Here is a 15,322-nt window from a genome sequence, read left to right on the forward strand (position 1 = left end):
AAAAATCTATTATTACCATCATCATCATTACTATTAATTACAGATGGGGAAATGGCAGCGTATAAGAACATATGTACATTGGTGCTGTGAGTCTGGGGGTGGTGTTAGTATCAAAGTATTAGGGGTACAAGCTCAAGGGCATAGGTGATGGAAGAGGGAGGGCAAATAGGATGGGGAAAAGAGGGACTAGTCAGGGAAGGCCTAACAGAAAGCCCTTGTTAAGGTGATTATAAATTTGTAACAACCGATATTGAGTTCATGCATGTAAATTACTACTTCTCACAGTCCCTTAAGGAAAAGTCAGTCTTTTTTCTATGTTACTACTACTACTACTACTAATAATATTTATGGTATTTTGCTAAGCATTTACTCTGTGCTAAGCACTGTACTAAATGCTGTGGTAGATACAAGGTAATCAGGTCAGACACAGTCCCTGTGTCCCTTGGAGCTAACAGTTTAGCGTTATTATTATGGCATTTGTTAAGTGCGGCTCACAGTCTCAATCCCCATTTTACAAATGAGGTAACAGGCAAAGAGAAGTCAAGTGATTTGCCCAAGGTGTCACAGCAGAGAAGTGGCAGAGCCATGATTAGAACCCATGACCTTTTGACTCCCAGGCCCATGCTCTATCCACTAGGCTATGTGCTGTTTCTGGGTAATGGCTTGTGTGCAATACTTTTTTATGGTATTTGTTAATGGTTTACTATGTTATATTTCTATATTAGCATTACTTATATGGCTAATTGTTTCTCTACCCTTAGACAGGTAACTTCATGAGGGCAAGACCTGTGTGTTAAATACAATTTTCTCTGTTTATTTCCCAAGTACCTTGCAGTTCTCTCAGCAATGTTAAGCTGAGAGGCAATCTGGTCTAGTGGTTTGCTAGGTGTCCTTGAGCTAGTCCCCTCACTTCTCTACACCTTAGTTTTCTCATCTGTAAAATGGGGATGAGGTCCCTGCTCTCCCTCCCTCTTAGAATTCATTCATTCAATCGTGCTTATTGAGCGCTTATGGTGTGCTCACTGTACTAAGCGCTTGGAAAGTACAATACAGCAATAAAGAGAGACAATCCCTGCCCAAAGGGCTTACAGTCTAGAGGGAGGAGAATAATAATGGTATCTGTTAAGAGCTTAGAATGTGAACCCCATGTCAGATAGGGAAACCTGATTGTCTAGCAATTATCCCAGTGCTAGGCCCTTAACAAATATCATTATTATTTTGTCCCCCAAGCACTTAAGTGCTCTGCACATATTAAGTGCTCAATAAATACCATTAATTGATTGATCCCATTCAGGCTAATCAAATATTGCTAAAAGATAAGGGTGCAAAAATTCAGAGAAACTAATCAGAGCTGTTTATAGTTTTCCACATCAATTTCAGTTTTAATGTGATAGAAAACTTTAGGCTTATTTTCCACATGGGGATATTTTCAGACCCCCCACCAAAAATATCATGGTAATAAAAATCAGTGCAATGAGAGACTGACTAATAAAATAATTAAAAATTTTCATGATGACAAATTAGTCTCACTCAACTGAAATGTAACTGTAACAATGTAACAGCCATCCATAGCAACACTGAATATTATTCATTAAAATAATGAAAACTTTAAATATAGATTGACAATTTCACATGAAAATTACAGGTTCTTTTGTGTCATTGATTTCTCAGGTTGTCTGCCTTTAATATCTCACGTTGCTTTTTATGTAGGCCTATTCAAATGGAAGCTTAATTCCATTACAGAAAAATAAAAAAAGTGTTAAAATATTTGAAGTGGACTAGGCATGTATTCTTACATTGAAAATGCATGTGACATCCACTAAAATCCATCTGAAATCCACTATTTAAAATGTTTCCTCTTTCGTTTCACAGTGGGGCAGGAGTAATTGGCAATGCTAATCGACACAATTGCTACCTGAGATGAAAGGAAAGGGTAGCGAACCAGGTGAGCCCCATGCAAGAACTGCATAGGAGTTTCATGATGGATTTGTTCATTTTGCTCCATTTCATGTTAATCAGTCAAAGTCCTTTGAACTGATCTGATAAACAAGCAGTACATTGTGGGTCCTGATCAGCTGCATTTGAAGCTTAAATTTCTAGGTCGTCTGGTCTTTCAACCAGGGGGGCAGCATCAGGGAAGTGGGAGAAGGGATTTTCTGTGACGCTCCGCAAAGGGAACTGGCGTGGATTGGAGGAGGGCACTCTGTATCCAGGAGGGGCTGTATATGCAGGGAACAGAGTGTCCACCATGTATGCGGGGAGCAGAATGTCCACCAGGGATGGACGCATACATTAGCGCTAGCACTTTCCTCTGCTGGAAAGGTAGGCCCAAACCGAAGCATTTCTGCCCTGGCTCCTCCGGAGGGATCAGGCCGCCCCTGCAGGGGACAGACAGGTCCGTCTCCCCGGATCCTTAGCAAGGGTTTCTGAACCGGAACACTTTTTTCTCCCTCCCCTTAAGGCCAGAAAGCCCCGGAGGCTCCTCTCCAGACTCCAGACCCGCTGGCCCCGGAATCAGCCGAGGAGATGTGGGCACCAGGTTCACCCGTTCCCTGGCTGTGGGCTGGGACTGTTTGTTTTCTTTTCATTTAAAAAAATCTGACAAAAAATAAATCCATGTTTGACTTTTTCCTTTCCCCAATGGGCCTGAGGGAGCTCCTCCAGACACAGAAAAGCTCACCCCCTCCCCAGTAATAATAATAATAATAATAACAACAATTGTGATATTTTGTTAAGCGCTTACTATATGTCATGCACTGTACTGTCTTAGTGAATAGAGCACGTGCCTGGGAGTCGGAAGGTCATGGGTCCTAATCCTGGATCCACCACTTCTCTGCTATGTGACCTTGGGCAAATCACTTCATTTCTCTGTGCCTCAGTTCCTTCTTCTGTAAAATAGGGATTGAGACTGTGAGCCAGATTTGCTTGTATCCACCCCAGCGCTTAGTATAGTGCCTGGTACATAGTAAGCACTTGACAAATACCATTATCATTATTATAACTAAGCCGTGAAGTGGATACAAGCAAATTCGATTGGACACAGTCCCTGTTCCCACATGAGGTTCAGAGCCTTCAATCTGTATTTTACAGATGAGGTAACTGAGGCCCAGAGAAGTTAAGTGACTAGCCCAAGGTCACACAGCAGACATTTGGTGGAGCCAAGATTAGAAATGCTGACCTTGTTTCTTCCAGGCCTGTGCTCTAGCCATCAAGCCATTCTACTTCCCCATCAAGGTGGGGCAGGGCGAACCCCTGAACTGGGGAACACTGTAGCTACTGTCCAGCCTAGCACAGGGCGGCCTGTTCCTCTGTCCCAGAGGGCCACCCCCCACCGCCGGTCCTGCCAGAGCTGATCCCGCCAAGAGCCAGCCCATGCCTCAAAGCCAGCGGCACTAGTACCTACCGGACCCTCACCCGGGCCTCCATGGCGACTACAAAGTCATGCACAGGGTACAGGCACAAGGCCAAGGCCAGATTGCATCTTAGTACAGTGCTCTGCACACAGTAAGTGCTCAATAAATATGACTGAATGAATCACTGCATCGACAATTACTTCAAGACTTTATTGAGAGCACATCTCCTCCAAGAGGCTTCCCACACTATGCCCCACTTTTCCTCATCTCCCGCTCCCTTCTGCATCATCCTTACTTTCTCCCTTTGCTCGTCCCCCCTCCCAGCCCCACAGCAGTAATGTACATATCTGTAATTTAATTTATTTGTATTGATGTCTATCTCCCCGATTCTATACTGTAAGCTCTTTGTGGGCAAGGAATGTGACTGTTTATTGCTGTATTGTACTTTCCCAAGTGCTTAGTGGAGTGCTCCACACACGGTAAGTGTTCAATAAATACAACTGAATGAATGAATCATATGACTGGCAGATAATAATGATAATAATAATGACGGCATTTATTAAGTGCTTACTATGTGCAAAGCACTGTTATAAGCGCTGGGGAGGTTACAAGGTGATCAGATTGTCCCACAGGGGGCTCACAGTCTTAATCCCCATTTTACAGGTGAGGTAACAGGCACAGAGATGTTAAGTGACATGCCCAAAGTCACACAGCTGACAATTGGCAAAGCCGGGATTTGAACCCATAAATTCTGACTCCAAAGCCTGTGCTCTTTCCACTGAGCCACGCTGCTTCCCAATATCAGTCAACTCATTCTACTAGGGATTGGTAAATTTGTTAGGACGCCCACACACATTCGAATTTCGAACAAACGCCTCCTTATGCAAACTGCACCCCCGTGGCGGGCCTCCGTTTCGAATTTTCCTAATAAACCTTTCATTTGAAAGGGAGTCTTTTCATCTGAATTGCAAGTAGCTGCCAGGAACTCCGGATACCGCCCAGCTCGAATCCTGAAATCCTCAACAGGGGCCTGCAGAGGGCGAACTAGCTTAGCATTTCCAAACCTTCGGTGGATCCACGGAGTCAAAGCTCTTTTAAGCGAAATTAACAGTTTAATCCTGATGTATGAGGCCAACTGGACGACCCCTACTTGATTGACAGCTAATAATAATTCTCTGTATCCTACCTCCCAGCCCCACAGCATTTATGTGCATATCTGTAATTTATCTTAACATGGGGTTCCCCCCCGCCCCAAACTGTAAGCTCATTTTGGGCAGGAAATATGTCTGTTTATAGCTGTATTTGTACTCTTCCAAGCGCTTAGTACAGTGCTCTGCACAGAGTAAGAGCTCAATAAATACGATTGAATGAATGAATGCTGAGTCAGCATGACCTGGTGGAAAAAGCCCAGTTCTATTCCCAGTTCTGCAACTGGTCTGCTTTGTGACTTCAGACAAATCGTTTAACCTCTCTGGTGAACTGGAGATAATAACCCCTTAATCTCCCTATGGCACAGGGCTGTTGGTAACATAACACTGAACAAATTCAAGGTGTTAGTGTGTATTTCTTCAGCTGGGTTCAAGAGCAGTGGTGGTCTGGGAGCCCAGCATTCGTCACAGATGGGGATGATGGGAGGATGGAACCTCACTCATTCAATCATTTATTGAGCGCTTACTATGTACTAAGTGCTTGGAAAGTACAATTCAGCAATAAAGACAATCTCTGCCCACAATGGGCTTACAGTCTAGAAGGGGGGAGGCAGACATCAAAATAAGTAAACAGACATTAATAGCATCAATATAAACATAATTATAGATATATACACACACAAAGTAAACAGGCATTAATATAAATAGAAGTATAAATATGCACATATATACACAAATGCTGTGGGACGAGGATGGGGGTAGAGCAAAGAGAGCAAGACGGGGTGATGGGAAGGGGAGGGGGACCTGAGGAAAAGACGTGTTTAGTCTGGGAAGGCCTCTTGGAGGAAGTGAGCCTTCAGTAGGGCTTTGAAGGGGGGAAAGTGTGCTTGTTTGGCGGATATGAGGAGGGAGAGCATTCCAGGAGAGAGTAAGGACGTGGGCCAAGGGTCAATGGTGGGACAGGCGAGAACGAGGCACAGTAATTACTTTCCCCATCTTCCAAGCCTTACTGAAGGCACATCTCCAAGAGGCCTTCTCTGGCTAAGCCCTCATTTCCTTTACTCCCATTCCCTTCTGCATTGCCCTGATTTGCTCGTTTTATTCACCCCTCCCTCTTCTCCTCTTATGAACATATCCATAATTTCTTTATGTTTATGTCTGTCACCCCCTCTAGACTGTAAGCTTGTGTGGACAGGGAATGTGTCTACCAGCTGTGTTATATTGCTATATTGTACTCTCCCAAGCACTTAGTATATTGCTCTGCACACAGTAAGCTCTCAATACATACAATTGACTGATTGATGGGTTTCACTGCTAGCGATGGGCAAATCCAAATCCAGAGAGCCACATTGGAGAGTTGACTGAGGTGCTGTTTGGTGCTTGCCCCTGTCAGTACGGTTATTTCAGGGAATAGCAGATTCTGCTGTCCCAAGTGATTGATGGGGAAACTGAGATCAAAGGATGTCCCAAGGTGAACCGGGGTACCCACCATCTTAAGGTCAAACGCCATCTCATGACTGACCGAGCCAGCAAAGCGGAACTTGGAAGCATGGGCAGGACATCAGCCCCACAACCAAAACCACTAGGTAGACATCCCAGGCCAGGAATGCAAAAGGTGTCCTTTGACCCTGTGCCTCCCTCCAGGCTCGTATCTCCTCCAGCCTTCAGGACATCTCCATCTGGATATCTGGTCCGCCGGCCATCTAAAACTCAACATGTCCAAGACTGAGCTCCTTATCTTCCCTCCCAAACCCTGTCCTCCCCCTGACTTTCCTATCACTGTAGACAGCACTACCATCCTTCCCATCTCACAAGCCCGCAACCTTGGTGTCATCCTTAACTCCACTCTCTTTCACCCCACACATCCAATCCATCACCAAAACCTGCAGGTATCACCTCCACAACATCGCCAAGATCCGCCCTTTCCTCTCCATCCAAACAGCTACCTTGCTGGTTCAATCACTCATCCTATCCCGACTGGATTACTACATCAGCCTCCTTTCTGATCTCCCATCTCCCCGCTTCAGTTTATACTTCACTCTGCTGCCTGGATTATCTTTGTACAGAACTGCTCTGGGCATATCACTCCCCTCCTTAAAAAATCTCCAGTGGCTGCCTATCAACCTTCGAATCAAGCAAAAACTCCTCACTCTTGGCTTCAAGGCTCTCCACCACCTAACCCCCTGCTACCTCACCCCCCTTCTCTCCTTCTACAGCCCAGCCCATGCACTCCACTCCTCTGCTGCTAACCTCCTCACTGTGCCTCATTCTCGCCTGCCCGCTGTCGACCCTACCTCTGGCCTGGAATGCCCTCCCTCCACACATCTGCCAAACTAGTTCTATTCCTCCCTTCAAAGCCCTACTGAGAGCTGACCTCCTCCAGGAGGCCTTCCCAGACTGAGCCCCCCTTTTTCCTCTCTTCCTCCTCCCCTCCCCATCGCCCCCCCTCCTTCTGCCCTACCCCCTTCCCCTCCCCACAGCACTTGTATATATTTGTAAAAATGTATTACTCTATTTTATAAATGATGTATTTATAGCTATAATTCTATTTATTCTGATGGTATTGACACCTGTCTACTTGTTTTGTTATCTGTCTCCCCCTTCTAGACTGTGAGCCCGGTGTTGGGTAGGGACTGTCTCTATATGTTGCTGATTTGTACTTCACAAGCGCTTAGTACAGTGCCCTGCACACAGTAAGTGCTCAATAAATATGATTGAATGAATGAATGAAATAAGGTATGGAGGAGGGAAAGGAGATTAGACAAGCAGAAGCCAAAGCTGAAATGGCTTGAGAGCACAGGTAATAAATACCTGCCACCTCTGATCTTCTGGGCAGCACACCAGGATTTGCAGCAGTTGCCTAGAATTTCGGCCGCCCGCTCTGTCTCTGGAGCCAGCGCACTGAGGGACCGTGGGATGGATGAGTCTTACTGAGCATTCATGGGCAGGGGCTAGGTGCTTCACCATGTGCAAGGAATGGATAAATGGATTCCTCCCGGGTGGGAAGCGTTTCTGGGTGGAAGCTATATCCTTTGCTATGAGTGAGTAACACATAAGTGATTTCCTCCCGAGTGAGAAGTATTCATGGGTGGGAGCTAGGTGCTTCATCACATGCAAGCAACGCATAAGGGGACTCCTTCTGGGTGGGAAGCATTCGTGAGCAGGAGTTTAAGTACTTCACTGCATTCCAGTAATGTGTAAGTATATTTCTCCTGGTAAGGAAGCTCCAATATAATTAATTACATTCCTCCTGAAAGGGAAATTCAATTCACCACATTTAAATTAAATAATTTTATCCTTCCCAAAAGGGAAGATCAATTTGCCATACAGAATAAATTCTGTACAGCTCAGCCCTTGACTCCAGCCTCTTTCTCTTGCAGCGGGGATTCCTGAATCCATCCCAGGTTGAGAGGTGACAAGGGAGGGCACAGGCAGAACTGTGGGAGGATGGAAGCACCCTTTCAGATAAATGCTTTAGGCTGGGGCCCCCACTGTCTGAGTGTTTTGGGGGTTGATCTCCCAAGCAAAGTGGCCTAGTGGGAAGAGCCTAGGCCTGGGGGTCAGAAAGATTTGGGTTCTTACACTGGCTTTGCCACTTGTCTGCTGTGTGACCTTGGGCAAGTCACTTCACTTCTCTGTGCTCAATTACCTCATCTGTAAAATGGGGATTGAGACTGTGAGCCCCTTGGGGGACAGGGACTGTGTCCAACCTGATTTGCTGGTATTCATCCTAGAGCTTAGTACTGTGCCTGGAACATAGTAAACACGAAGCAAATTTCACAATCATGATGATGATTAGGAAATCAGTAGATGCGGAGGTGAATGGGCACCACTGGAGGTTCTTGAGGAGTGGGGAGATGTGAACTGAATATATTTTTTGAAAAATGATCTGGGCACGAGTGAAATATTGTCTGGTGTGAGGACAGACAGGAGGGAGGAAGGTCAGCAAGGAGGAACGTACAGTAGCCAAGGCAGGATATGAAAAGTGCTTGAATTAACATGGTAGCAGTATGGATGAAGAGGAAATGACATTTTAACAATGTTGAAGAGGGAGAACCAATGGTGATAGATGGAATATCTGATTCGGGTGAGTGGGGTGTGTCGAGGAGAATGACAAGGTTACAGGTTTGAGAGATAGGAAGGATAGTGATGTAGTCTACAGCAATGGGAAAGACTGGAAGAAGAGATTTGGGTGGGATAATGAGGAGTTTTCTTTTAGACATTCTAAATTTGAAGTGTTGGTGGGACATCCAAGTAGAGATATCCTGAAGGCAGGAGGAATTGTAAGGTTGCAGAGAAGGAGAGGTCAGGGCTGGAGAGGAAGATTTGGGAACCATAAGCATAGAAATGGTAATTGAAGCTGAGGGAGCAAATGAGTTCTTCAAGGGAGTGGGTGTTGGAGGCACAGGTGAAAGAGGTGGATTTTGAAAGCAGGTGGGCAATCTAGGCATGATGTCATCCTAATATTCAACATGCACCTGTAGTATACTGTGGTGAGGTGGTACAGAATGCTGCATGCACACAATGTAATGTACTGCCATCATATAGAGCTCTGCACGTAGCATGGTCACGTCACTCAGCCTGCAGCTTGGGCGTGGGGGTGATGGGATGATGTGCAGAGATTGCCTGGATGGAGAGGTACTGGAAAAGATTTCCCTGCTTCAGTGGGTCAAATGTGTGGAGTCGCTGGAATGTGAGTGCATGTGTGTGTGCACGCATGTTCCTCTGCAACTGCAGGGCAGGATTCAGGTTAAAGGCCGAGCTCAGACCCACACAGTTCATGCTACTGGGCGTTCCTCCAAGCTTTGGACCATCTCCAGAGTGCAAGCACAGTCTCGACGACAACCAGTTATCTCGGAACAAGACTGCTGACTGGAGCAAGCACACAGCATCCCCAGGAGGGGGCCCACCTTCCAGGTGGCTTTGCTGGAAGGATGAGAGCAGCCACGCCCGATAGTGGCTCCGCATTCTTCAAGTCCCTGTTTTTCACAATTCTATTAGGTGCCCATTCAGCTCTTGGGGACCCCATGAGGTGTGAGAATAAGGTGCACTGAATGCTCACCCAGCTCCAACTAGGATTTCACCATGGAGGCAGCGAGGTCAGATGGAGAGGGTTCCACTCTGGGAGGGAGAAGGCCCGGGTTCTAGTCCCAGCTCTCTCATGAGTGTAATTAAGTGATGCTAACAAGTTACTTCATCTCCCTGGGCCTCAGTTTCCTCATCTATAAAATTGGATCAGATAACCAAGCAGGCAATCAACTGAGAACTTTCTGTGAACAGAGAACTTGGGAGAGTACAATAGAACAGGGTTGGCAGATACATTCCCTGAACACAAAAGCTTACAGTCTAAAATAAATTATGGCTATGTACATAAGTCCTGGGGGACTGAGGAGGGTGAATAGCAAGTGGTTACAGGGAACAGATTCAAATGCATGGGTGACGCAGAAGGGAGAAGGAGTAGGGGAAATGAGGGGTTAGTCAAATGGTGAGGGGGTTCTTGGAGGAAATATGATTTTAGGAGGGCTTTGAAGGTGGAGAGAGTGGTGGTCTCTCATATCAAGGGGGGAGGAAGTTCCAGGCCAGAGGGAGGAGGAGGGCAAGGGGTTGGTGGCAAGATAGAAAAGGTTGAAGTTTAGTGAGTAAGTTGCCATTAGAGGAGTGAAGTGTGTAGGCCAAGTTGTAGTAAGAAATCATGCAGGTAACATAGGATGGGGAGAACTGATTAACTGCCTTAAAGCCGATGGTAAAATACCTTACCTTCTCTTCCTCTCAGAGGGTGAGGCCTATATGGGACACGGCCTATCTCTGATCTTAATTATGTTTGTTAAACATTTATTATGCCTCAAGCACTGTTCTAAGTGCTGACATAGCTGCAGTTAATCAGGTCAGACATGAGGTTCACAGTCTAAGTTGAAGAGAGAACAGGTGTTAAATTCCCATTTTACAGTTGAAGAAACTGAGGAACAGAGAAGCTAAGTGACTTGCCCAAGGTCACACAGCAGGCCAGTGGTTCTCTGATTCCCAGGCCCAGGCCCATTCCTCTAGGCTACACTGCTGTTAGAGAAGCAGCATAGCTCAGTGGAAGGAGCACGGGCTTGGGAGTCAGAGGTCATGGGTTCTAATCCCAGCTCCCCCACGTGTCTGCTGTGTGACCTTGGGCAAGTCACTTAATTTCTCTGAGCCTCAGTTACCTCATCTGCAAAATGGGGATTAAGACTGTGAGCCCCACATGGGACAACCTCGATGACCTTGTATCCCCCCCAGCGCTTAGAACCGTGCTTTGCACATAGTAAGCACTTAACAAATGCCATCATTATTATTATTATTGTATCTACTCCCTTCTCCTGGAAACATTACCCAACCTCGGCTTCGCTGACTCTCTTCTCCAGGTTCTCCTCTTATCTCTCTGGCTGTTCACTCGCCGTCTCCTTCACAGGCACCTCCTCTGCCTCCAACCCCTTAACTGTGGAGGCCCCTCAAGGTTCTGTTCTGGGTCCCCTTTTATTCTCCATCAACACTTATTCCCTCAGAGAATTCATTCGCTCCCACAGCTTCAACTACCCTCTCTATGCAGACGATACCCAAATCAACATCTCCTCCCCAATCTCTCTTCAAGCTAGCATCTCCTCCTGCCTTTAAAAGACATCCCTACTTGGATGTCCTCCCATCACCTCAAACTTAACAGTCCAAAACATAGTTCCTTATCTTCCCACCCAAACCCTCTCCTCTTCCAGACTTTCCTTTCACTGTAGACGACACCACCATCCTTCTCGCCCCACAGGCTCTTAAACCTGGTGTTATCCTTGACGCTGCTCTCTCTTTCAACCCAAATATTCAGTCTGTCACCAAATCCTGTCAGTACCCCCTTCACAATACTGTTAAAATCCACCTTTCCTCTCCAACCACAGAGCTACCACGTTAATGCAATCACTCATCCCATCCCTCCTAGATCACTGCATCAACCTCCTTGCTGACTTCCCAACCTCCTGCCTCTCCCCATTCCAGTCCATACTTCACTCCACTGCCCGGATCATCTTTCTACAGAAACATTCAGGACATATCATCCCCCTCCTCAAAAATCTCCAGTGGTTACCTACCTCCATATCAAACAAAAACTTCTCAGCACTGAATTGGCTTTAAAGCATTCCATCACCTTGCCCCCTCCTACCTCTCCTCCCTTAACTCCTTCTACAACCCAGCCCCACAAACTTGGCTCCTCTGGTGCTAACCTACTCATGCTGCCTGGATCTCGCCTGTCTCTCTGCTGACCCCTGGCCCACATCCTACCTCTGGCCTGGACCACTCTCTCTCCTCAAATCCAATAGACAATTACTCTCCCATCACAGGGAATGGCTGTTGCCACTGCAGTTCAGTCGACCAATCAATCAATGGCATTTACTGAGCAGTTACTATGTGCAGTACTTCACCATGCTCCTCTCCTACTACAACCCAGCCCACACATGTGGCTCCTCGAATGCTAAACTACTCACTGTTGGTCCCTCGATCTCATCTATTTCACCACCAACCTCTAGCTCATCTCCTACCTCTGGCCTGGAATGCCCTCCCTCCTCCTATCAGACTGGTAATTGCTCTCCCCCACTTCAAAACCATATTGGAGGCATGTCACTTCCAAGAAGCCTTCCCTCACTAAACCCTCCTCTCCTCTTCTCCCACTCCCTTCTGCGCCGTTCTTGCTCCTTCATTCATTCAATTGTATTTATTGAGCGCTTACTGTGTGCAGAGCACTGTACTAAGTGCTTTTCCTTCCTCCCATCCCTATCGCATCTATGTGTGCATATATCTGTATAGATCTGTTATTTATTTCTTTTATTTATATTAATGTCTATCTCCCTCTAGACTGTGAGCTCATTTGGGGCAGGAATATATCTGTTTGTGTTTTATGTTGTACTCTCCCAAGTGCTGAATACAGTGCTTTACATACTGTAAGTGCTCAATAAATACAAATGAATGAATGCATAGCACTATCCTAAGTGTTTGAAATTGGAAACCTAGAACCCTGCTCTCAAGGAGCTTCCAGTCTAATGGGGAAGGTAGACATTACAATAAATTGCAGTTAGGGGAAATAACATAGGGTAAGGATATGTTCCAAAGTGCTGGGGTTGAGATGAATAATAAAGTGCTTAAGGGTTACACTTAAGGCAAAGATGACTTAGAAGAGAGATCGAAGGGTGGAGGAGTCTTTCATTTTCCATATTGGCTAAGGACAAACATCTTTCCCAGAAACTCCAGACCTGCATCTCAGGAATCCTAGCATCACAGTCAAATGCTGACAGCCAAGATCAGCCCCCGACACTCTGACGCTTCTCAGAATCAACATACTCTGTCCAGACGGGCCTGCTTCATTTCCCACTGGCAGGCGAAATGCCAGTTAGCTCCATTTGAAACAAAGAGTCTGTTTGCAGGGCAGGGTTTTAAAGCCAGAAGCCCCTCTCCCTGCTATAAATAGTGCAGGCAGTTGAGCCACAGCATTGCCATTGATGGGTGAGGTCACTTCCAGTCAGACACTGGAATATACTGTACTAATGGCAGCACCATCTGGTCCCAGGAACAGTCACATTTGATTTAAACTTGGACATCCCAGACTGGAATCCAGGCTGCTTTATTAATGAGTTAGGTTTCCTTTTGGTTGCCTCAGACAGCAAAAGCCAGAGCTCTCACGACGTAGTCATTAAACCAATCTGGCTGGGTAATGAAATGGCCCATTTCATTCAGTAACATTCAGCTCTCAGACTCTACCCTGTCTTTCTTTTTTAAACACTTATTATGAGCCAAGCACTGTACTGAACTCTGGGGTAGATACGAGATAATCAGATTAGACACAGTCCCTATCCCAGATGGAGCTCACAGTCTGAGTAGAAGAGAGAACAAATACTGAATCCCCATTTTACAGAAGGGGAAAATGAGGCCCAGAGATGTTAAGTGACTTACCCAAGGTCACATAACCGAAAGGCGGCAGAGCTGAGATAAGGCCCCAGAACTTCTGACTCCCAAGCCCATGCTCTTTCCACTAGGCCATGCAGTTTCCCTTGTCTCCCACCCTTTCCCACACCTCTTGTCTCCCTGCTCCACCTCCAGGGACTCTTCCAAAGGAGCTCTCTGGCCAAGAAGCTGGCCTAGATAGGTTAAGTGACTGCCCCAAGGTCACAGAAATGAGCGCAGTCCACTTGCCATCTCTCAGCTGGGTCTGCTTGTTCCTTGTGTCCCAACTATGTCTGCATCTGTGAAGCTCATTTTTCACCCTATCGCAGGGCTCATTTTCTTGCTGGGCTGCGCCTAGGATGATTCCATTCTCTCCAGCTCTTAGGGTCAAATTCATTCATTCAGTCAGTGATATTTATTGAGTGCTTACCATGTGCAAAGCAGTGTACTAAGATCTTGGGAGAGTCCAATATAACAGACACATTTCCTGTCCACAGCAAGTGTACAGTCAAATGTGGTAAACCTCTCTAGCCCAGGAAGCAAATGGTAATTGAGGGCAATTAAGAGACCCTTCTCTCCTATGAATCAACACCTTATTGTGGCAGGAGAGTTTGTGTACACTGACGAAGCTTAGGTCTATGCCATACTCACTCCCTTTGCTCCTCACCCCCCCATAGCACATGTATCTACATATGTATCTGTAATCCTATTTATTTATATTGATGCCTATTTCCTTGTTTTGATGTCTATCTCCCCCCCTTCTATACTGTTAGCCCATTGTGGGCAGGGATTGTCTCTCTTTATTGCTGTATTGTACTTTCCAGGAGCTTAGTACAATGCTCTGCGCACAGTAAGCACTCAAATATAACTGATTGAATGAATGAATATAGGGTTATCCATAATGGAAAGGTCTAAGCCAAAGCATCAGGCAAAGTCGATTCACCTGTGCTTGACAGCAGCAACATAAAAAAAGTCAAAGGTGGATGATGTGATCAAAACATTGATCAAAGACAAGAGCAGAGACTCAAGTTTTTACTGAGAGGAAGAAGGCAATGGTAAACCACTTCCCAGAAAAATCTATGGACACACGTACCAGAAAGACTTTATGACAGAAAATGGGACATTATGAAGAGGATGTGTCCACGGAGTCGCTATGGGTCAGAAACGACTCAATGGCATTTGAAGACGAAGAGACCCTTCTCTCTGCCTGGAGCTAACACCTCATAAAGCCCGAACCACGCCCCTCCCCAGTTTGCGGTTTCCTGAAAAGGCACTAACCCCAGGAAACCTTCCCTGACTGATCTCTACCTTCTAAATCTGATCAACCCACCTTAACATTTTAAGCTGTATATGAGTATTTATTCAACATTGCTTAATTCTGGTTTTGCCAGTTGTATTCATTCTTTTCTTTACTGTGTGTATACCATCCATGTTTGTCTGTCTACATTGTAAACTCCATGAGACCAGTAACTGTGTCTTTAATTTTTATTGTATACTCCTAAATACCTAACACAATGCTCAACGGAGAAGGAACAGAGACAAGAGGAGGGGGAAGGGAGGAGGAGTACAAGTGCTTAGTACAAGCACTTAGAAAAGCATTCTGCACACAGTGAGCCCTCAATAAATGTATTTGATTGATTAGGAACAGCATGATTATAGTGGATAGGGCATGGGCTTTGGAGTCAAAAGGTCATGGGTTCTAATCCCTGCTCCACCATTTGTCTGAGGCAAGTCACTTCACTTCTCTGTGCCTTAGTTCTCACATCTGTGGGACTGTGTCCAATCCAATTAGCTTGTATCTACACTAGCACTTCAAACAGTGCCTGGCACATAGTAAGCACTTAAGAAATACCATTTTTTAAATAATAATAATAATGATGG

The sequence above is a fragment of the Tachyglossus aculeatus genome, chromosome X1 (assembly GCF_015852505.1).
Source record: "Tachyglossus aculeatus isolate mTacAcu1 chromosome X1, mTacAcu1.pri, whole genome shotgun sequence".
Lineage (NCBI taxonomy): Eukaryota > Metazoa > Chordata > Mammalia > Monotremata > Tachyglossidae > Tachyglossus > Tachyglossus aculeatus.